Raw genomic sequence first — 23450 nt, forward strand, 5'->3', positions numbered from 1 at the left:
TCTTCAACAAAGTATTAATTTAAGGGTGTGCACACTTACCAGCTTATTGTAAGTTTTTTTATTTTTTATATTTTTCCCCTAACAGATTTGTTTGTTTTTCAATTAAATTGTACAGGTTATAGGTCACATTAAAGGTAGGAAAAGTTTTGAAATTATTTATTGTGGTCTCATTTTTTTATATCACAAAAACCTGGCATTTTAACAGGGGTGTGTAAACTTTTTATATCCACTGTATTTAATAATAAATAATAAAAGTACCTGAAAATACTAAATATCTTTTTTACAGTAAACACCAGAGTTTCAGACAGTAAATATTAAAAATAACACAGGTGGACAGGTTCATACAGTTACAGAAAAACAATACTTACTTAATCTCACTGTATTTTCCTGACTGATCTAAAGAATTATTATTTCCTGGTTCCTTACTAGAGCAAGGCAAGATGAAGTAGGTGAGAGATCCTTCTTTATCGGGTTACTAAAACAGAGTGCTCTGAGACTTTAATCACACCTATTATTAAACATCATTTTTTAGTAATGGATTACAGAATTACATCACACACATCTAGTCATCTGAATTATGGTTCTCACTCTTCCCGCTTTACTAGCAACTGAACCAGAATCTAGCACAGATGTGTCATAATACACATGCGTAGACCTTTGTTAAGATGTGTTATAGCAGCTGGAAGCAATAAAAACATTTCAAAAACTTCCACCCTTCCAGGGTAGCAATTATTTCACTCCTAAGGGCAATACAGTAGGATTCCTAGTCCTGGTTTTCCCAGATATTTTGTCTCTGGCTGCAGTCAGAACTGTAAGATACAATCTTTATGGCCTAAACCAGGTCATTTAATTTCAGACTATTTTTTAAAGTTAGATGGACTGAGATTAACCTCTTCTCTTCCAGTATCCTCTGCTACAATATATTCATTTCAACATTTACAATACATTCTGACATACAGGTGCATTTCTTTTCTGTCCAGCAGGACCCAATGTTGGTACATTTCTAACACAACAGCTTTACAAATACATTTTCAACACAAGCACCTGTACAAATAAGTTTGATATCAAATGACATATAATTGTTTTACAAAACTCCAGCTAGCTATTCTGGCATATGTCACACATCCACTGACATACTTCTCCTGGCATAGCTGGCAATACATCACATCATTACACAGTGTAACAGAGAAAACTATACAGCATCCATGGTGTTTACCTGGTTTATCCTATCATTTCTTTATAGGTTCACAGGTAAGTACTAGGCTATTGGCCCTAGGGCCTATATAAGCCTAGCCAAAAGATACCCTGGCTTTTGCCACCCAAGAAAATTATTTTCCAGTGCCACTGTCGAGCAGAGCCACAGAAGTGATTCCCCGGGGTGAATTTCCTATCTCCCATCCAGTCATCAAGATTTTTCTTGAAGAGTGCTAATGAGGAGCTTTGTTTGATATAGATAGGTAGTTTGTTCCAGAGTATGGGAAGTCTCTGAGACAGGAATCTATCCCTCCAGCATGTTCTGTTTATTGTGGTGACAAGATTTAGGTCCCTAGAGTGTGTAGCTCGTAGGGATTGGGATTTTTTTAAGTGGAGCATGTCCAAAAGCTCTGGGTTTGACATAGCTTTGTGTGTTAGGCAGAGATTGCCTCTGAGTAGGTGATATGTGATGGAGTAAAGCTGCAGTTTTTTGAGACGGTCTGCGTAGGGCATCTGTTTGAGGCCGGTAATCCTCTTTGTGAGGTATTTCTGCAGCCTTTCCAGTTGTTGTAGATGTCTTGTGAGGTACATATCAAAAGGGGCATTGTACTCTATAATGGGTCTAATGAGTGATGAGTAGAGGGGGACAATGACCTTTTTTTTCCTGGATGAGAAACCTTTTGTGATGAGGTGTGCCATGTAGAAGGATTTCCTGACTACTGTGGCGATGTGATTATCAAAGGAGAGAATACTGTCCACCTGTGTCCCAAGGTCTCGTTTTTACCAAAAGGGATGACAATGCACTTTTTGGCACTGAGATTGAGGCCATGGCTTTGACACCAGGCATCTGTCTCAGCGAGGCCCTTTTGTAGGATGTCCACATCTTTTGGTGTTTTTATTATGGCTTCTAGTTTGCAGTCATCTGCGAACTTCATTAGCCAAAGACTTTCTGTGTTAGCCTGCACTTGAGAGAAGTAGATACCAAACAGGAGAGGACCCAGGACTGAACCCTGTGGTTCTCCACTTGTCACTGGTCTGAAGTTGGATTTGGTGTCTGCTACTTTCACAGTGTGGGTTCTGTCAGTGAGCCAGTTGGCAACCCATCTTGTGACATAGGGATTTATACCTAGTTTAGTGAGTTTATCTATAATTCCAGAGTGGCGATGGTGTCGAAAGCCTTGGCAAGATCTAGATAGGCTGTGTGAACCACCTTACCCTCATCTACGGCTTTGGTGACTGCTTCAAAGAAGTCTATCAGGTTTAGGAGACATGTTTGCTTAAGAACATGCAGTGGTGTTAGAACATGTAGTAAATTTCATATTTATTTTTCTTTAAGTGATATTTTTAAATGAATTCTGCTGCCACATCATCCAAGAAGTTAAGTAGTTTGATAAAATTCTGAAAAAAGAAACCTTACTCTAATGACCATGTAGACTTACAATTTTTTTTTTAAACTGGTAGAAAGAGTGGGCCTAAAATATTTATATAGCAGAAACATGAATGTGTACATTTATGTATTTTGTTGAAGTGGAAATAAAAATAAAAAAAAAACACTGGCATTAAATTATTCCTGAGATACCTTGAGAGAGTAAACTGAACTAGAGAGGTTATTTCAGGTCAGCCTGCCATTAGACAAAAGCTTAAACAGAGAATGAACAGATGCATCTGAAATGCTCAGATCCGTAAAGCTTAGAATTAAAGGGTTTAATTTTAAATAAGTATATACTGCAATTTAGAATATGATAGATATAACAGAATCAATTTGCTTAATAATAATAATCATAATAATAATGATAATTATAGTGAAAAAAGAGAAATGTTATCTCCTTTAGATGTCACTGTAGTCTTCAAATATTTTATTTTCTTTCCACTTAGAAGTTAGATTTAAATGCTTAGATGTGGATATTGAAGCTCAGCTACAGAATGTGCTACTATATAAGGGTAGAATGAATATCAGGACACAGGTCTAAATTTCTAAAGAAATGTTTGTTTGTTTGTTTTTTGTTCAGCTTTTCCCAGTTAGGAGTTGCCACAGTGAAACTCCAGTCTGCTAATGATTGGCAGTCAATTTTTATGGTGCCGAGGTGCCAGCCCGACACCCAACCTTCAACGAAGGCATGCCCATTCACGCATGTCTTTCGAATGCCACTCGACCACGGGGAAGACATGTCGGTCAGATTTTATATACACACACATATATAATATATATATATACATATATATATATATATATATATATATATATATATATATATATATATATATATATATATACATATCTTTCTGCTCTTATAACTTACTGCACCTTCAAAATATAACGTTTCTTTTCTTACTTAAAAAATCAGATCTAATCTTGCAGTAAGGCTTGTTCTATACAGATCAGAAACTAGTTTTCTTATATGGTTTACATTTTTATACCCCCTCTACCATTCCATCATACCACTGATTAGAGTAACAAACTGACACATAAACACCTAAAATGACACTGGCTGTGAGGCAGTTTTCTAGTGCAAAAGATAAATAAGTACATCAACTGCAAACCCCAGAGGGGAGAAAGAAGTGCACGTCTTATCCGTTAATTATATTCAAAGAAGCAGAACATGTTTTTATTGTAAAATAGGTGTGTGTGAAAAAATAAATAAAAAAAAAAAAAAAAAAAAAAAATATATATATATATATATATATATATATATATATATATATTTATCACCTCATTAATCTCCACTTGGTTGACGTACATTCCTGCTTTATTCCAGTGCACTTACATATCATGTGTGTTTAGCAGAATAAGTAAATGGGTATGTTATTTTCACTTACAGTGCTAAGAGATGGCATGGTATGTGTTTTTGGCAAGATAAGGAGACAGTAAGCTAAGGAAATTTGCCTTTTTCTCCACTGTTGTATAATCTTAAGCGTGGGCATGTTTAAGCTACAAGGATATGGGGGTGCAGGGGTGTTTGCCTTCCTGCAAAAACAGTGTTTTGGGCTATAGTTTGCAGTTCAATAGATATTTCTTGGTTTGTGGGATTTTTTGAGGTTGATCTATCAGAACAATAATTCAGTGTATATATATATATATATATATATATATATATATATATATATATATATATATATATATATATATATATATACATATATATACTATATATATTACTTGGAGGGCAGCAACTCAACCAGCCATTAGCACTAGCAACCTATTGGTTAAGCTATTGCTAAAATTGCTGCTATTTTTTGGTCCGCAAACATTTTAAAGAAGGGGGCCAGCAGTGTGATGAGTTCGTTATTGTTTAGGTCTACTGCTCTGGGACCCTTTTAGAAGTACACAGTGTGAGCTATTTTCCCATATCTGACAGAAATGGCATTTATAAGGTATACAGAAATGCACAGAAAGTCCAACATGGTCACAAGAGCCCATTTTCAGTGGAGGCCCAGAGATAAAAACACCATTTAACAGAGAAAATAAAAAAAAAATTCAAACACATTACATAAGAATCAGTTGAAAATTATATGTTTCAAAAATAATCAACAATATTGTTAAACATAGAGATATACTAAAAATATACTAAAAAATATTACAGAGAGCAATTAGACAAAGCAAAATAAAATACAATTCTGGAGAGCATTCTTTTGGCAAGTCATGTGTTTATTTCAATTGTAAATATAAAGGGGAAGAGAGATTAGAATAGATTAGTATAAATGGGGAGGAGGAGATAGGAAGAGGTTACATAAAGTGGTAGAGAGGGCAGGATAGCCATGTGACAATGAGGAAGTGCTGATGAGTACAGAATCTGTACAGATAGGAGTGGACTAAAGAAGTAGACAATGCTGATGTTCGACTAGGGGTATAGTATCAGCAGAGTCATGCGTTTGATAGGTGGTCTTTTAGAAGATACTTGAAGGAAGAATGGTAAGTTACAGATCTAATAGCCTGTGGAATAAAATTCCATTTTTTGGCAGCAGAATGACATTCTATTTCCAATTTCCTTTTGAAGTTTATAGTTGGTAAGAAGTTAAATGAAGAGGTCTGTTTGTGTGATAGTAAGGAAGATTAGAGCTTAGTACAGGACAGGCATGGGTTTTATAGATGATGATGGGGCAGTAGGTAGTTGCAGTGGGGTAGTTCAAGCCAGTTCAAACTTTTAAGGGCTTTCAGTGATGTGTATACTATTGTTTATTGGCAGCAAATTTAGCAACTTTGTTGTTGCATATTTCAAGTTTAGCTTTAACAGATACTTGCAAATTGTTAAGGGTAAGGACAATATGGGTTTGTGTAAAGGAGGGAGATGTGTTGTTGGTGACAGCAGCAATGCTGTCTATAAAGTATTTACTAAATGTAGTCGCTATTTCGATGGAAGGAGCAGGTTTGAGAGTGATACAGATATTTTTTGAGGCAGGATTGTGTAATGTGTGGATAGAGGACTAGAATTTCTTTGTATCATTTTTATGATTAAGTTGTAGTTGGTCATAATATTGTTTCTTATCTTTGTATATTTGTTTTTTTAGCTTGATTATGAAGTTCCCTGTATCGCTGAAAGTCATTTTTTTATTTATCCACTCCCTCCAAGCCTTGTCTCTGGTATGCATAATGCTTTTGGTGAGGTTGGATAGCCAGGGGGAATGTTTTATTTTTACTAGACAGGAGGGTATGTTTTACTTTTACTGTTTTTATATGTAGAGGGGGCAAAGTTATTTAGGGTGTTTAAAAAGGTATTAAAAGTTGTAACAGCATCATCTAATGGTAGAGATTTTAGTATAGACCAGTTGAAGGACTTTAGGATACTGTTGAATAAATCTTTGTTAAATTTAGTGAGATTCCTTGTTGGTTCAAAATGATGGGTATTGGGGTGATGAGTGGTAAAGCTGTGTGGGCATGCAGGGAGATGGTCACTTAGGGAGTTAGGATAGATTCCACTGACAGTATATTTACTGGGGTCTGAGACTAAAATCCAATCAATAATTATGCTCTTATTGCTTTTGTTGTATCTAGTAGGTGTTGAGATTAGTTGAGTCAGACCAAATAGATTTATGCATGAAGAGGGACTGTCAGATATTACATTTTGCCAGTCAATATTGACATCACTCAGAATGATTTTTTTGTAAGTAATTGCACTGGATACTCAAGAGAGAATTTATTTTGAGTACAGGTATGTTGTTATCAGGGGGATATAAATTACAATAATAGATAGTGTTCTTTTAGAGTTTAGCTTTCAAAGTGTTATGAGTGTTTTGGTTGAGTGAAATTTGGGCATGAAGTTGGAATAGGGTGAGAGATTATAGAATCTGAGGTACAGTAGTGTGACTCCTCCTCACTTTTTGTGGGGTCAGTCCTCATAATGTTATAGCCTGGAGGTAGTATTTCTGTATCTTTCATATTGAATTTAAGTTATGTTTCATTGATGGCTAGGATATCTGGGGAATCTAGTGATATCCAGGCATATAGATCTTTAATTTTATTACAAATACTATGAAGATTTAATGTCAGCAGACTTAGATTTTTTGGTTGGATTTGAGCTTGATGGAGTAGAAGACTGGTGTGTCTGAAGCTAGGAATTGGACTGGGTATAAAATTTCTTTGTATAAGGAGTAAATTATGCATTACAGAAGGGATGGCTTATAAGTGAAGGAGGGTGGTTTTCTGGGGTGTTATGGTGCTTGCAGGAAATGGTGGGATTGAGGTTTAGGTTTAAATTAGTAGGGCCAGAATTTGGATGTATGTCCCCACACAATTGAATATTTGAGTCCCAAAGCAAAATTATGAATATTTCTTAATGGTGGATATGAGTGGATGTTCTGAGGGATGGGTCATCACAGTGAAGTATTCAATTTTTAAGACAGAGAGTAGAGAAGAGATTGAAGAGGCTAAGAGAGATACTAAAATAGTTATTGTAATTGTTTAGGTTAAGTAAGAGGCTGGAGGTTGGGGTTGTGGTAGTGTAGTTCAAGGGAAAGTGATAGGATGTTAAGTGGGAAGTCAGTACTAGAATATAAGTGAATGATATAAGTACCAATATTTTGTTTACAAGAATTGTTGGTCAGGGGAAGAAATGATAGAGGGCTAGAGTTTAGGAAAAAGTCATTTAGATAGAAAAGTAGATAGAAAAGTAAAGGATCAGCTGTGGGTAAAATGATAGTGGTTGTCTGGGATGTAGGGAAAGTGGATGGGATGAATAAGAGATTAGATAATAATATATTGTGTGGAGGAGTTTTTAACTATCTTGCCAATGAGTGGTCAAACCAGGTAGGGTTTGGCTGAGATAGATGACAGAGAGGCTGAGATGATTGGGAATATATATATATAGTTGAGCTCATGAACACACACACACACACACACGCACGTACACACACACACACACACACACACACACACACACACACACACACACACACACACACACACACACACGTATATATGCTTATATACTGTTTGCTATAGTGCATTGAAACATCAAAAGACTGATTATGAAATTATCGAACAATGCTGTCATCAACTGAGTTAACCTCAATGGATATTTAAGAGGTGGTGAACTTGGTTAAGGAACATCTTCGTATCTGTTTCAATATGGAGGGTATTGCAAACAGTCAACATGCCCCTGGGACAATAGGCAGCATGTAACAGAAAAAAATATTGAGCCTGTAAATACAAATTATCCAAGAAGGGTTCATAGGTTCATAGGTAGGTACTAGGCTATCTGCCCGAAGGCATTTATAAGCCTAGCCGGAATGTTTTGGCTTTCGCCACCCCCTTAGATTAGTTCCCTGTGCCTCTGTCCAGCAGAGCCACTGAAGTGATCCCTGGGGTAAACTTTCTGTTTCCCATCCACTCGTCAAGGTTTCTCTTGAATAGGGTTAGCGAGGAGCTTTGCCTAATGTAGATTTTAATCTTGTTCCAAAGCATGGGAAGTCTCTGGGACAGGAATCTATCCCTCCAGCACGTCCTATTTATTGTTGTGGTGAGGTTTAGATCCCTGCAGCGTGTGGCTTGAGGGGATATGGTTTTCTTTATGTGGAGCATGTCCATCAATTCTGGGCGGGACATGGCCTTGTATGTCAGACAGAGATTACCCCTGAGTAGGCGGTATGCAACAGAGTACAGCTGGAGTTTCTTCATTCGAGCTGCATAGGGCATCTGCTTGAGGCCAGTGATCCTCTTGGTGAGGTACTTCTGTGGTCTTTCCAGTTGTTGCAGGTGTCTTGTAAGGTACATCCCAAATGGGGCATTGTACTCTATGATGGGTCTGATGAGTGATGCATAGAGGGGCCCAATGACCTTTTTCGATCTGGATGCAAACCCTTTTTTGATTAGGTGGGTCACATAGAAGGATTTTCTAACCACTTTGGCAATGTGATTTTCAAAGGAGAGGTTACTATCTACTTGGGTCCCCAGATCCCTTATTACGTCTTCCGTATTTAGGGGGCTACCACCTATGTGGTAGTTTGTGGGTACTTTGTTTTTTTACAAGGGGATGACTATGCACTTTTTAACATTTTGCTTGAGGCCATGGTTTTGACACCAGGTATCTGTCTCAGTGAGACCCTTTTGGAGGATGTCTGTGTCAGCCGGAGAGTCAATTATAGCCCCTAGTTTGCAGTCATCTGCAATCTTGGTCAGCCATAATCCTCCTGTGCTTGCCTGTACCTCTGAGAAGTATATGCCAAACAGGAGGGGTCCTAGGACTGAGCCCTGGGGAATGCCACTTGTAACTGGTTTAGAGTCAAACCTAGCTCCCACAACTCTTACCATGTGGGTTCTGTCCATGAGCCAGTTGGCAACCCATCTCGTGACATAGGGGTTTATGTTCAGGCTGGTGAGCTTGTCTATAATACCTGAGTGGGGAATGATGTCGAAGGCCTTTGCAAGGTCTAGGTAGGCTGTGTGGACCACCTTTCCCTCATCTGTAGCCTTGGTAACTGTCTCAAAGAAGTCCACCAGGTTTAGGAGGCACAATCTGCCCTTAACAAAGCAGTACTGGGTAGGGTCCAGTGTTTGGAGGTTTCCACTGTCTCTGTTAATGATGATGTGCTCCATAGCTTTGCAGACCAAGCTAGTCAGGCTTATAGTGTGATAGTTCCCAGGGTCCATTGTGGCTCCACCTTTGTGGAGTGGAATAACCGTTGCAGTGCGCCACTCTGTGGGCACGTAGCCTGTGGAGAGGCTGAGTTTAAACAGTGTGTTTAGGTGAGGGGTTAGTTCATCTTTGAGCTCATGTAGGATGCAGCCTGGGACACCCTCCAGTCCCATTGATGCTGTGTTTTTGGCTTTGGAGAGGGCTGTTTTAACCTGAGTGTCTGTGATTTCAGGGGCACTACTTTCTTCTGGTATAGTTATTGGCCCTTTTGGGGATGAGAGGGGTGTGAAGTTTGCACTGAACCTGTCTGCCAGGATGTTGGCTATATCGGTCGGTTCAGTGTATTTTGTGCCATTCTGCACTAACTCTGAGCAGATCTGAGAATTGCCACTTAGATTCTTGACATAGCTAAAGAATGCCTTGTGGTTATCTTTGGAGTCCATGGCAATTTTTCTTTAGAAGCTAGCCTTGGATGATTTTATGAGGGAACGTAGTTTCTTGCTGATACTGATCAGGGATGTCTTCCCTTCTTGGGATTTTACTCTTTTCTGTGCTAGTTTCCTCCTTCTATTGTATAGCTTGTTTATGGCAGGGGTCCACCAGTCTGGTTTCCTTTTCTTGGAGGAGTGAGTCTTGGTTTTGTTTGGGATAGCATGATCCATGCATTCTTGTAGGTGCCTGTAGAGTGCATTAGTAAAGGATTTTGCAGCTTGGACAGCGTTATCCTTTAGCATGGGGGCTTTGAAACTTCCCACCTCGGTCTTAAGTAACGTGAAGTTTGCTTTTGAGAAGTTTTTCACGGTGGTTTCTTAGACCAGGGGTGGTGGTTGAATGTGGATATCCAGAGTGATTAGTTTATGGTCAGATCTAACCACCGAGGGGTTGACTTCTGGTGTGGAACACCTGTCGCCCATGTTGGTGATGACCAGGTCCAATATATTGTCACCTCTGGTGGGGGTGTTGACCAGTTGATCCAGGGCATTTGAGTTTATAAATTCTAGGAGATGTTGGGCAAGGGAGTTTGTACTTGAGTAGTTCCAGTTAATGTTTGGGTAATTGAAATCACCCAATATCAGGGTGTTTGGTAGGACCTTTATGTTTCCCAGTGTTTCCAGGAATGCGGAGTGGGGGTCCTGGGACACGGTGGGTGATCTGTAGCAAGCTATAATTTGAATAGCAGTTTTGCCCATTGTTAGTTGCACGTGGATGATCTCTGAAGCATCATGCTGTGCACTAGCCTGGAGGTGTGGGCATCCTTGATGAATATGGATACTCCCCCACCTTTTGTATTTCGGTCCAGGTTTTGTGGCTGAAATGTATGGTATGAGCTGCAGCCTGGTAGTGTTGGGGTGCTCTCTGGAGCCTTAAACCAGGTTTCTGTTACTGCACATATATCGATTTTCTCCATACTGAGGAGTGCCTCGAGTACGTGCATTTTGAGGTTTAGACTTCTGGCATTGAGTAGCATTACCCCCAGTTTTTTATTTCTTGTGCTATTTATGGCGGTGGGTTTGTCTTTTGAGCCTTGCCTAAAAAAGGCACTATGGGGGTGGCAAGAGCCTTGGCCAGTATTCAAAAGCCTAAGGGTGACAGGTGCAAGCCATCTCTGGCGAAGCAGCCTGGCTTGTCGAGCATGTCATCCCAGGCTGACAGACACTGGATCCCCTTTGAATGACACCAGAAGCTTAGCCAATTGTTGAAATTGATAATTTTTTCTCTATACCGTGGTATCATTCTTGGTGAGGGCAGGATGCTACTCACAGTCAGGGTCATACCGGCCTGGGCTACGTGATCAGAGAGCTCCTCCATGTCTCTTTTCATGTAGTCCAGGGAGGTATGGCTCAGGTCATTCATACCAACATGGACAATGACAGTCATATTTGTACTTGTTCTGGAGTGACCTGAGTGCTTGTGTTATGTGGCGGATCCTGGCACCTGACAGGTAGCTAACAGCAACCTTCTCCTTGTTCAGCCTACTGAGTGGGACGTCAGTGTGCCTGACTATAGAGTCACCAATTACTAGTGTGTTGGGTATGTTATTTTGCCTTAAGGGCTGTGATTGTGTGGCACACTGGTTTTGTGAAGTATGTGTTTCATGCTTTGTGTTGGGGTGGAGGTTGCTTGGATGTCTACTTTGGAGGTCTCTGTTGCTTCTGCAGATTTTTATTTAGAGCCTCTGGGTATGTTTTCATGTATTTATGTGTGTTTTGTGCCGGTGCTGGTTTCATAGGTCTATGTGAGACTGGTGGTGTGATGCAAATAATTACCTTCTCCTCTTGACTGCTTGGTCCAGTCTTGGGTTGAGAAAGCTTAGCCTCCAGTTTGGCTGTATAATTGCATCTCTCGCATGTATTAGTGTTTGGTGGAAGGAGGAGAGGATTGTCTGTGTACATGAGGCAATTGTAACATTACCTCAAAATGCCCAGATTCACAAGTTAGATCGGAGAGTACACCTAAAACTGCCCTTTGGACATGCCTGGATAAGTACAGTGAACTGTTTTACTGATTGGCTGGTAAGGTCGAATAGAGAGCCTTGTCCTTTTCTACAGTATAAGGGGGTCTAGTGCTAAGGTTTATTAGCGCTTGCTATGAGTTTTGAGCAAATGCCGGTATGAGAAGTGAATGGTTTGAGTGCTTAAGTTGAAAGTTTGTCTAGTTCCAAGGGAAAAATTGAAGAGTACACTTTGTGGAACCGGGAATAGTTATACCCTAGCTAACCGGCGCTGCCCGGTGTGCAAAATCGTGCAAATGCGGGTTTTATAGCAGGGAAATGAAAGAGATAGAAATTAGCCCAAAGTGGCCAATAAACTACTAATTTCTGGGCTGAAACCACTCCTCCAGGGACAAATAGGCTGCTCAAAGCTCCCTCTCTCTCACAGTGAACAGAGAAACTTCCTTCTATCCAAGTAAGGTATGGGGAAACACAGAAACTTGTAACACAGCCCTGAATTCAGCTCTAACCTGAAAACTGGACTAAACTAGCATAGAAAGGCGAGAAAACAAGTATATATTTTTTTTGTTTTGTTATTTCTTTCAGAAAAGAAACCAGATACAATAAAAAAAACACTTTAAATGCACAGGGATGGCTGTCACACTTGAGTGTGTAGCCTACAACAGTTAAACAGGTAATTTAAACACAAAAATGACTTTGTTAAAGTGCAGGCAGTAAAATAAGTACAATATGTAGCTGAAACAAGCTTTGTAAATCACAGAAACTCTAGAAAATTTGTGTTTTAGGTGGAATTAGCTAAAGGCAGCAAGAAAATGCAGAAAAATGATAATTAATCACTCCAAAGTCTCTCTTTTCTCTCTCTGCTGCTGTAGAACTCTGCAGAGTAGGGGATAATAATGGCAACCATAGTAAGGGAACAGTTGCAGAAGTCTGTCTGTCATCAGCATGCTCCTGATATATCAGAGAAGGGGTGTTTGGGATTCCTTCTTGCGTGATAGTGGACAATGTACTGGCATCCACTTCAACATCAACAAAAGTAGCACTTCCTAGCAGAAAATGTCTGGTTTAGCATGTACAATTATAGAGAAGGGAGCATTAAAGTGAGAGGAGAAATTGTCCTTTACTACTTTACTACTTGAAAGTGGCATTTAAGAGATGGCAGATTCCTTAGTAAAATAATTAGTTGTCTTCCATAGCATATATGTACTGGCTTTTATAACCACTGCTAATCGGTGGGATCTAGCAACACCTACCATCTGGCTGATGGATGGTAGCACTGTCCTTAGCAAAGTAAACTCTACAAGCTTCCATGGATATATCACTTTTAATGATGCGATTAAAACTCTGCCATTATTATTTATACTACTGTCCAAAAAGTTACTGAAGGCATATAATATAATGATGACTTGTGTATTAAACTGCCTGCAGAACAGGAGCTATTCATTGATGATAAGGTTGTGTTATTTAACTATAAACCAGTGGCTATCAGAAGCATTGATAAGAATATGGATAGTGAGCAGTATAAAGGAGGCTTTTTCACCTTTTGCAAAACCTGTGGAGAAAAATTCAAGCTGTTGGATTGTCAGCATTGTATGGTGCTGATGACATGTTTCAAAGATCTCTTAAAAAATTACTAGCTTTTCATTTTCTTCCGACAGACGAGGTTAACAAAGCATGCACAGAGCTTGTGCCACTTTTTCCACCTGAGGCATCACCTTTTCTGAAATACTTTGAAAAGATTTATTTGTGTGGAAAGCCTAGGAAGTTCTCTATGTGGGGTAGTCTTTGCTCAAATATTCCTCCAGTGTTTCCTTTCCTCGTGTGTGTGACTTGAATTACTTTTCTCCCTCGTACTCAGAATTCTGTTGAGGCTTGGCAAAGAAGGATTTGGTGCCTGTTAGGAAATCATTTAGTTACTCTTGCTTTTTTTTATAGATGTTCTTGTCCAGAAACAGAATTGGACTGATGACTTGCATGAGAAGCTACTATGTGGACTTCCTGTGTCTATGAAGCATAGATGTTTATTTGTACATCAGGATAGATAAAAGAAAATAATGTTGAATATTGCTGGTTTCTTAACTGAAATTGCACATAATATATATATTTCATGTATAATAATTGTACAGTATTTGTATTTCCCTAACTGCTATGGGACCCTGATTAGGTAAATCATGAAGCTGTATGTCTAGCTGGAAAGAAGATTGGTATGTTAAAACTCTTTGTGTGTATCTTGGTTTTCTTTTCTCATAGGATACAGCTATGGATGTAAGTACCTTTTATTTTTCTTGTTTTATGGCACTATGGTCTGTGTCATGGATGCATTATGTGTTTACATGTATGTCTTTACGCACCTCTCATATGTATATAGTGGAGTTATTCATTTTATCATGCTTCTACTGGGATAGGTCCTATGTTAGGTGTTTACACGGCCATGTTTATTATTTTCAATGAATTTCACTTTTGGTATAGTGAGTTTTGCAGGTTGTGATGTTTTGGTCAGAGTAACATCAAAAAAAGCATTCCTTGACGAATCTTTATGGTTCTATATAATTGTGTCTGTGTTTGTACTTTGTACGTGTACGTCAAATGGTGTGTGTGTGTGTGTGTGTGTGTGTGTGTGTGTGTGTGTGTGTGTGTGTGTGTGTGTGTGTGTGTGTGTGTGTGTGTGTGGGGTTGTGGGTGGATGGGTATATGTGTGAATTGCACTGCAAGACGTGTGCATTTTTGTGTCTGTTTGTTCTTGAAAATCTATGCTCTGAATTTTCTTTGGAATTTTAGCTATTTTACTCCTTCTAATTCTGTTGCATGGAAGGTTGACTGTCAGTTATTACCTCAAGTTTAGCGGTAGTAGGTAGTGAGGCAGTCTAAGGAAGACTTGCAAAAATAGCTGCGGTTATTAGCTTATCAACTATTACATGGCTAAGTGACATAACCCAGACTGACCAGCATGCTGGCCAATGAGTGACATGCCAGTCAATGGTCTGAGGTTCATTTATTGACATACTGAAGATTACGACAAACTAAATTAATTATTTGAAGTGGAGTGTACCAATTTTTACCTAAAAGCAGTTGAATTTACTATCTTGGGCTGCTTTTACAAATATTCTTAAGCTTTATGCATCAGGTCTGTATAACAGTAACTATTTACATTGTATTGAGTCTTGCTGTGCTCTTGGATAAGTTTCCCTTTTAAACTATGTTGGTTTAAGGAGAAATGCTTTTGTTATAAGGTATTAATGTTCTCTGATGGTATCAAGAGCAATATTTGTGACATTTTCTCTCATCATTTGTGACAAATAAATTAAATTTTGGCCTTTCATAAGGACATTTATGGCCATTTGCAGCAGTGGCTCATTAGCAGTACCAGTACCAGTGTACTTAATTCACATTTCTTCTCATTTGTAACAGATATGATAGAGGAGTAGTCAGTAAGGGTTGGGATGAGCACAGGCCCCACACCCATTCTATGAAGGTGACTGTTAAACCATCAAGAACTGATTGAGTGCCTGAAAATACATTTGGTTAGATGGGGTCAGAGTGTTTTTTTTTTTTATTGAGAGACACTAAAGTAGGTTGCTAAACAGTCAGAAATGGATAAAACAAAATTCTGAGGATGAGGTCTCCCTTAACTCCATTAGTTATTTGATAATTGTTACCTAAATAGTCTCTGCCTGACTGCTGCTGGTCTCTGTCTGCATTTTATTTTGAAATGAAGTTATTCATTTAAGGTTTGGTTACTTCTATTTTTTTATCTTCCTATATTGCATTTTGTTCTGTTTTACGTTTTTTGTTCTTTTGGAGTTTTAAGAGGTCTTGGTTAGGGTCAGTTAGAAAAGTTAGAAAATAATTCCTTTACATACAGTGAATAACATCCAGCTAATTAGTGGAAGGAGCTGAGAGCTAGCATTCCTCATTTAACTAGAAATATTAAGAGGCACCTTTATTTTGCTGTAGTGCCTGTTTGACTTGCTGTTCTCTGCCTGACTATTGCTGCTCTATGTTTGCATTTGATGTTGAATTGAAGTTATTCATTTAAAGTTTGGTTGCATCTGTCTTTTATCTTTTTTCTTATATTACATTTTGTTTTGATTTATTTTTGTTCTTTTGTAGTTTTAAAAGGCATCTTTATTTGGCAGTAGTGTTTGTTTGACTGCTGATATACTGTTAAACTTGGTGGCTTTTGAGTTGCACACCCCTACTATAAATCTAATTTTGGACACTCCTCCCAATCCCATCTCATCAGCTCATTCTACTGAGTACTTAGAAATCAGCTGGAAATGCCACCCCCTTAGTCTCTTAACTTAAGCTTGAATTATCTTCTGTTTCCTCCTTTCCCACTTACTTAACAATTGCACTTTATTCAGCTGCTTTTACTATATCTGTGCTTTTTCTTACATTATTACTTTATTTAGCTTTTTGCTTTATGTTTTTAAAGTTTTGAGTTGCATTTAATATACTTTATTTATTACTGCTTGTTACTGGCCCGATTAAATTGTAACTGTTATTCTAAGCTTCTAAATTTTGATGTAAGCGCTTGGGCTTCAAACTAGTTATCTTACATAAGGAAGGTTTGTGGTCTACACTGTTGAGGCAGGAGAGATAGCTTACATCCTTCTAAGTTGGGAATTACTGGTTAAAGGCTTATTGTTTATGTTATTCTAAAAAGTGTCTTAGTTATGATGTAAGCACTTGAGCGTCAGGCCAGTTATTTTACCTTAAGAAGGTTTGTGGTTTACACTCTTGCGGGAAGAGAAGGCATCCTCCACCCTTCTGAACTGAGAATTGCTTTGCTAGTGAAGGCTTATTTTGTCTGTTATTCTAAAAGTGTCTTAGTTCTGGTTTATGCACTTTGCTCCAAACCAGTTGTTTTACATTAAGAAGGTTTGTGGTCTATACTCCTGTGGGAGGAAAGGGGAGTCTCTACCCTTCTGAGCTGTGAATTGCTGGTGAAGGCTTATTGTGTCTGTTATTCTAAGTGTATCTTTTTCTGATTTAAGCACTTGGGCTCCAACCAGGTATTTTCCATTATGATGGTTTGTGGTCTACAGTCTTGTGGGAGGAGAGGGTAGCCTATGCTCTTCTGAGCTAGGCATTGCTGGTGAAGGCTTATTGTGCCTGTTATTCTAAGTGTCTCTGTTCTGGTCTGCACTCTTGTGGCATTACTGTCTGAACATATTTTATTTTTTAACTACTAGAGCATCTTGTTTGTTTATAGTTCAGTGTTGCTCATCAAGTTGGTTGTCTTACTGACTTGTTAAATATTTAAGTTTTCCACATTCCTCCCTAGTAGATCAGTGGACATGGATATGTCCTTCCCTACTCCATCTGTGGCCAGGCTGGTTGAGATGGATATTCTGAGGCATTGTATCAGTTGCCTCATGTACACTGACAACCCACTTATTCTTAACAAAACAGATAGTTTATGCAATAGGTGTAAATGCACTTTAACACTGGAGGCAAAACTCTCTCATACATCCAATACTAATCCTATACAGAATGTCAATGACACTTGCATAATGCCTACTGCACAGGGTAAAGACCCTACACATAAAACTGCTTATGCTGAGGCACTTACAAGTAACCTTCCTAAAAAAGTAAGACTTCCTGCACAGTAGAATCAAGGAAAAGGTCCTGAGCCATCACATAAACACTCCATTAAAACACCACCCACAGCTACACATAGTAACACTGTATCCAATGCCACCACTGCTAAGCCCTTAAGGCAAACAAGCACACAGCCAACTTTCCTGGTCTTTGGTGATTTTATAGTGAGACACACTAATATCCCCCTCACCAGACTAAGGAGAAAGTCAAGGTTAGCTGCCTTTCTGGGGCTAGGATCCTTCAAGTCACACAGGCACTCAGGTCATTGAACCGCAGGTACCATCATGACTCTGTCATAGTTCATGTGGGTGTTAATGATCCCTGAGGTGTACCACCCTTGACTAAATGAAGTGAGACTTGATCAAGTTCACTGATTATGTGTCTCAGGCTGGTATGAGCCTAGCACTGACCAGCACACTACCTTCTCCAAGGATGATGCCACATTACCAACAGAAAATGACTGATTTTAACAACTGGCTTGGCTTCTGGTGTCAGTCCGGGTGGGGGGGGGGGTACAACATTTGATGCCTTGAGAGGACATAGTTGACAGACTGCGGTGCTTTCCCAGGGATGGCCTGCACTTATCCCCCTCTAGGTTTTCAGATATTGGCAAAAACCTTTTCCACCAACATAGTTCTCCTTTTAGGCAATGCCAAACTGATAAACCTACCAACTTAACTGAATCTATGAAGGAATATCTGATGATTGTACTGCTCAATGTTAGAAGTCTTAACAAGAAACTCCACTATCTGCAAGCCTTCCTCTTCCTGGAGAGTGTAGACATCTGTGTAGTAACGGAGACATGGTTTAAAGTCACTGAGAGTACCCCACCAATGCAAGGTTATAATGCCTTTCACACTTTCAGACCAGCTACTGCACAGGAGGGATCTAACATTGGAGGAGTGTTAGTCTAGATTAAGACCAATCTCACGTCCAGACTATTTAAAGCCTATGACCCACTAGAATTTATAAATGTACAATCCATCATAAATAGGGTGTTGTACCATATCCTGACAACATATAGGTCTCCTTCCATGTCCCAGGAAACCCATATTACCTAACTCAGTGCACTATATCCCATCACCTTTCAACCCAATGAGATATTCATAGGTGATCTCAACTACCACTTTATAGAATGATAATCCTACACTACTTCTAATGCACAAGCTCAGCAATCCCCAAACTTTGTTAATACCATCTTTCTGGAACAGTTGCTCCATTCACCTAAGAGGAGTACAGACATCCTTGACCTTGTACTCATGAACAGGGGGAAGGCCAATGCTCCTCACTCAATATAATATCTTTGCTTGTAAGATCTGACCATAAGGCTGTATTACTTGAAATAAAAATTAAATCCAGGGATCCAGCGAAACCAAAAACTTCTAGGAACTATTCCAAAGCTAACCTCTGTCTACTAAGCAACACCTTGGCTAAATTACAAGCACCCCCAAACCCAGTAAACACCATAGAATACACTGAGCCATTTACAAAATATGTGTACACCCATACTGATAACTGTATAGAGCAAGCTGTGCCCACTCATGTTAAGAATAAGACAAACTCAAAAGACAAGTCAACCAGGTAGACTCACAATATCAATCGGTTATACAATAAGAGAAAAAAAATCTTGGCCAAGCATAGGAGGAACAAAGCCATATACACTACAGCCTCCCCGACCAATCTAAACAGGCAGCTAAGTGGGCTAATTAATACTTCAGAAGCTAAATCTGAAGAAAAAAAATAGCTTCTTAGGCAAAGAACAACCACAGAGCTTTCTACAGCTATGTCTATAACCTCAGAGGAAATACACAACAATGTGTAGAACTTACTGTAAATGGCATCACCCACACTGAACCAGAGGCCATTGGTAACCTTTTGGCTGACAGGTTCAGCTCAAATTCCCCCCTCCCACTGACTCCCCCAGTAGTCCAAAGGAAATACCTCATAACACAATCCCCCCAACCATTACTATGGAGCAGGTCATCAATGCACTTTCCAAGGCCTAAAACACTGCATCTATAGGCCTCCATAACATCTTAGGATATTTAATAAATAACAAGAAACATGACCTCTTTGGGTCACTTGAATCACTTTTCAACTGCAGCCTTCATTCAGGTTTTGTGCCCAAGGGATGAAATATGGCTACATTCATTCCCCTGCACAAGGGAGTTCCAACCACTGTTCTGGGTAACTACAGGCCCATAAGTCTTACCAGCCTATTATATAATGCAATTTAAAGAATCATCATGGACATGATAAATGAGGACATAGGTAAACTGCAAACACAGGACCCCTAACAGTTTGACTTTGTTAAAGGAAGGTGATGCCTTTTAAATCTGGTGGAGTTTTTTGAGAGGGTCTCCAAAGCATTGGATGAAGGTAAGACTGTGCACACAGCTTACCTCGGACCTAGCCAAGGCTTTTGATTTAATACCCCACTCAGGCATTATAGACAAGCTCATTAATTCAGGTATAAACACTTTTATCACCTGCTGGATAGCCAGTTGGCTTACTGATAGGATGCATGAGGCCAAAATAGGTGAGGTCACCTGCACTAAGAGGCCAGTCAGAATGCCCTGGGGATTGGTACTGGGTCTGCTCCTTTTTGGAACCTGTTTCTCTGAAATGGAAGCAAATGCTGAAGGTTTTTTGGCTGATTGAGTTTGCAGACAGTTACAAGTTGGGGGTTATCATCGACTCCCCGGCAGACACTGGCATTCTTCAAGAAGGTCTATCTCTGATAGCAAATGCTGCCAAAGCCATGGTCTTAAACTCAGTGCTAAGAAATGCATAATTGTACCCTTTGGGAAGTCAACCATCCTGGCTAATTATCATGTTACTTATACACCCCTAAGAGTCAACCCAGTGGACAGAGATGTGGGTACACACGTAGACAGTAGCCTTACTTTCGACTACCATGTGGCCACAGTGGTGTGGTAATCCTTTTATGTTGAGCAACTTATAAGTAAGGGCATGACATTAAGGTCCAAAGAGGTCATTATCCCACTGTAACCTGCCCTTATCAGACCAGTAGTCATAGAGTACAGTGCTCCCTTTGGTATGTACCTGACCAGGTATATGCAGCAACTAGAGTGAACTCAAAGGTTCCTTACAAAAAGAATGCAAGGCATAACAAACCTGCCTTATGCATAGCACCTTAAAGCCCTTTCCCTCTACTCAGTCTCCTATAGATTGCTGACGTAATCTGTGTCTGGCTTGCAAGATATCTGCAAACCCCAGATGTATGAATCTCCCACATATTCAGAGAGTACCAGCAATACAAGATCTAGGGACCTTAATTTTGTCTGTGACTTAAACAGAACATGCTGGAGAGACAGAGATGTCCCAGAGACTGCCCCTCCTATGGAACAGATTTTTCATCCATGTGAAGGTGAGATTGTCTATGAACCAGTTTAAGCATAACCCAGACAAGTTGATGGGGAATAAGAAATTTACACCGGGCCTGGCACCCATGTCCCTTATGGACACACGTAGCTTATAAATGCCTGGCCCTCAATGCCTTATTTGGATACAAGACATCATTATTCTTTTGGGAAAACTTGGCTATGCTTAGAAAGGCTCCTCAAAGTCATTAGCTTAGTAACAGTCTATGAATCTATTAATGTAGTGCAAGTGGGGGCAGATGACTGTAGTGAACACACACATACACACACACACACACACACACACACACACACACACACACACACACACACACACACACACACACACACTCATACACCTAATGGCAGTTTGGATGATTGGGATTTGGGTGGAAACATGAGCATTCAGTGAAATTGTATGTAGACCAATACAGGACAAGCAGACTCCAAACTGAGCACATTCCGCTAGGGGAAAAGTGGAGAACAAAGTATTGACAGACATGTCCAGTGCTAGCCTCCAAGCTAAAAAAAAAAAAAAATCAAGGAAATACATAAATGAGATATGGTGGATGTTGGATTGTGCTATACAAAATATACTTATACTGTATGATAAGATAACTGATTTCATGACTGATGACATTGCCACTTATCATGACACTGTTTGAACTCTAAAAAAATGTGTAGTACTTAGTTGCTTAAAAATCGAGTGAATATGAGCCCGATTCTGTCAAGTTTGTGGAAGCTATTTGCAGACAGCGCAGCACGCCAAAGGAAGACTTCAATGCACCTGCTGTGGACACAATCCCAGAAGTCATGCTGACGGTACACCAAATACTTAAGTATTCAGCGTAGGATAATTATGGATTCTGCACATGATGTTCTGATTCCAAAACACATAATGTGCACAAAATGCAACTGAAATGCGACAAACAGCCATGCTGATTCTGTTTCTAAAATCCTTGGTGTAGACTTTCCAAGACACCAAGGAGTTCAAGAAAATACCATGGAATACGATGAAATCCCTAGCAAAATTGAAAAAGAAAAGTCATATAAAAATGCAACCTTCTGTTAATATACTGCAACAGGCTGCAGGGATGCAAGCCATAAATGAGGCTGTGACTGTGCATCCTAGAAGGCAGCTAGAGTCAGAACAAGATTGCAAATAAACCAGTTGTCAAACTAGCAAATAATCGACAGATACTGGCTAGACAGGCAACTGGTTCAGGCTGTTTGCAATATGTGTGCCCCACACATATCTGTGTAGACCCTGCAAGGAAGCCCACCCCCCCTTGAAACCAAAGTGTTTCTTAGCCTGGGTGTACTTGTATCTGGGACATTCCGGAGATACATGGGGGTGCTGTAAAAGTATCACAGACAGCTGTCAGTCCTATCCTGGTAAAATTCCTGAAAACAATGTGCAACAAGGTGGATGACTACATATACTTTTCATCCACCCCCATGGAGCAGAGAACTGTAGTGCACCAGTTCTATAACATCCCAAACTTTCCCCGTGTACTCGATGGAATAAATTGCACACACATACCTATCAAGGCACCAGGACACCCAGAAGTAGACCAATACATAAACAGAAAGGGATGGCCATCCACCAACTGCGAAGTTGTGTGTGTTGCAGATGGCAGCATAACAAACATTGTGGCAACACACCCTGGAAGTGTCCATGTTGCTGCCATTTGAGGGAAAGTGTCAACAATATTCATTCTTATCAAAAGTGTTTTTATTTCCCACAACAGATGACTGTGGTTATCCACTTGAGCAGTTGCTAATGACCCCATGCAATGAATCATCAAACTCTGCACAAGCGGCCTACAAGAGAGCACACACAACAGCCAGAAACACCATAGATCATGTGTTTGGTGTACTGAAAGTTAGGTTTATATGTCTGGACACATCCAGGGGTGCACTGCAACATGCAGCTGAGAAGGAAGCACAGATGGTATTGGTGTGTGCCATGCTGCACAACATGCTAGAGCACATGGTAGTCTCCCAGCTGCAGGTGTGGGTGAATTACTCTAAAAACCCCAAATGTAAGGAGCAACCACAAGTGCAGGTCCAGGCAACACAGCAGCATCTGACACAAATGTTTGAGTCATGACAAGCCACACATACATAAATGCACACATTAAACACTGATCTTCAGCTGTTGCCCCACTGCAGTATCACAGATTAATCTAATGGCATTATCCACTAGATGTACATACTGAACATCAGACATAACACAAGCAAAGTAAAGAAAGACAACACAGTCAGGAATTTAGTAAAAAGATTTCTGACAGCATATTATACACAACATATTAATACTGGCTACAAATACTCAGATAACTGAGCCAAAAAAGGAAGAAAACAGGCAGTAACCACCACGCTGAACAGCTACAAAACTTATTTAAAACACAATTAAAACACAAGAATGAGCGCTTTCGGGACCAAGCCTTTCTTCAGATAACACGCTCAAGTAACACTGAAGTTTTTATAGCTCTTTGACTACTAATCAGTACTGCACCCTCCTCTTTTTCAATAGAGGTTTTAAAGGTATAACCTCATTTAAGCCTGGGGTTTATATGCTGCTAATTCAATGATCCATTTTGTCTCATTTAACTCTGTTTCATTAACCAAATCAACTCCCCTTTTGTTCTTGTTCATGCATTGTATAACCATAAATACTCACATAATGGATGTTGCAAATGTACACTAGATGGGCCTGTATTGACAAATATTGATAACCATGTCAGG

The sequence above is a fragment of the Protopterus annectens genome, chromosome 1.part2, assembly GCF_019279795.1.
Source record: "Protopterus annectens isolate FY-2018-M chromosome 1.part2, PAN1.0, whole genome shotgun sequence".
Lineage (NCBI taxonomy): Eukaryota > Metazoa > Chordata > Ceratodontiformes > Protopteridae > Protopterus > Protopterus annectens.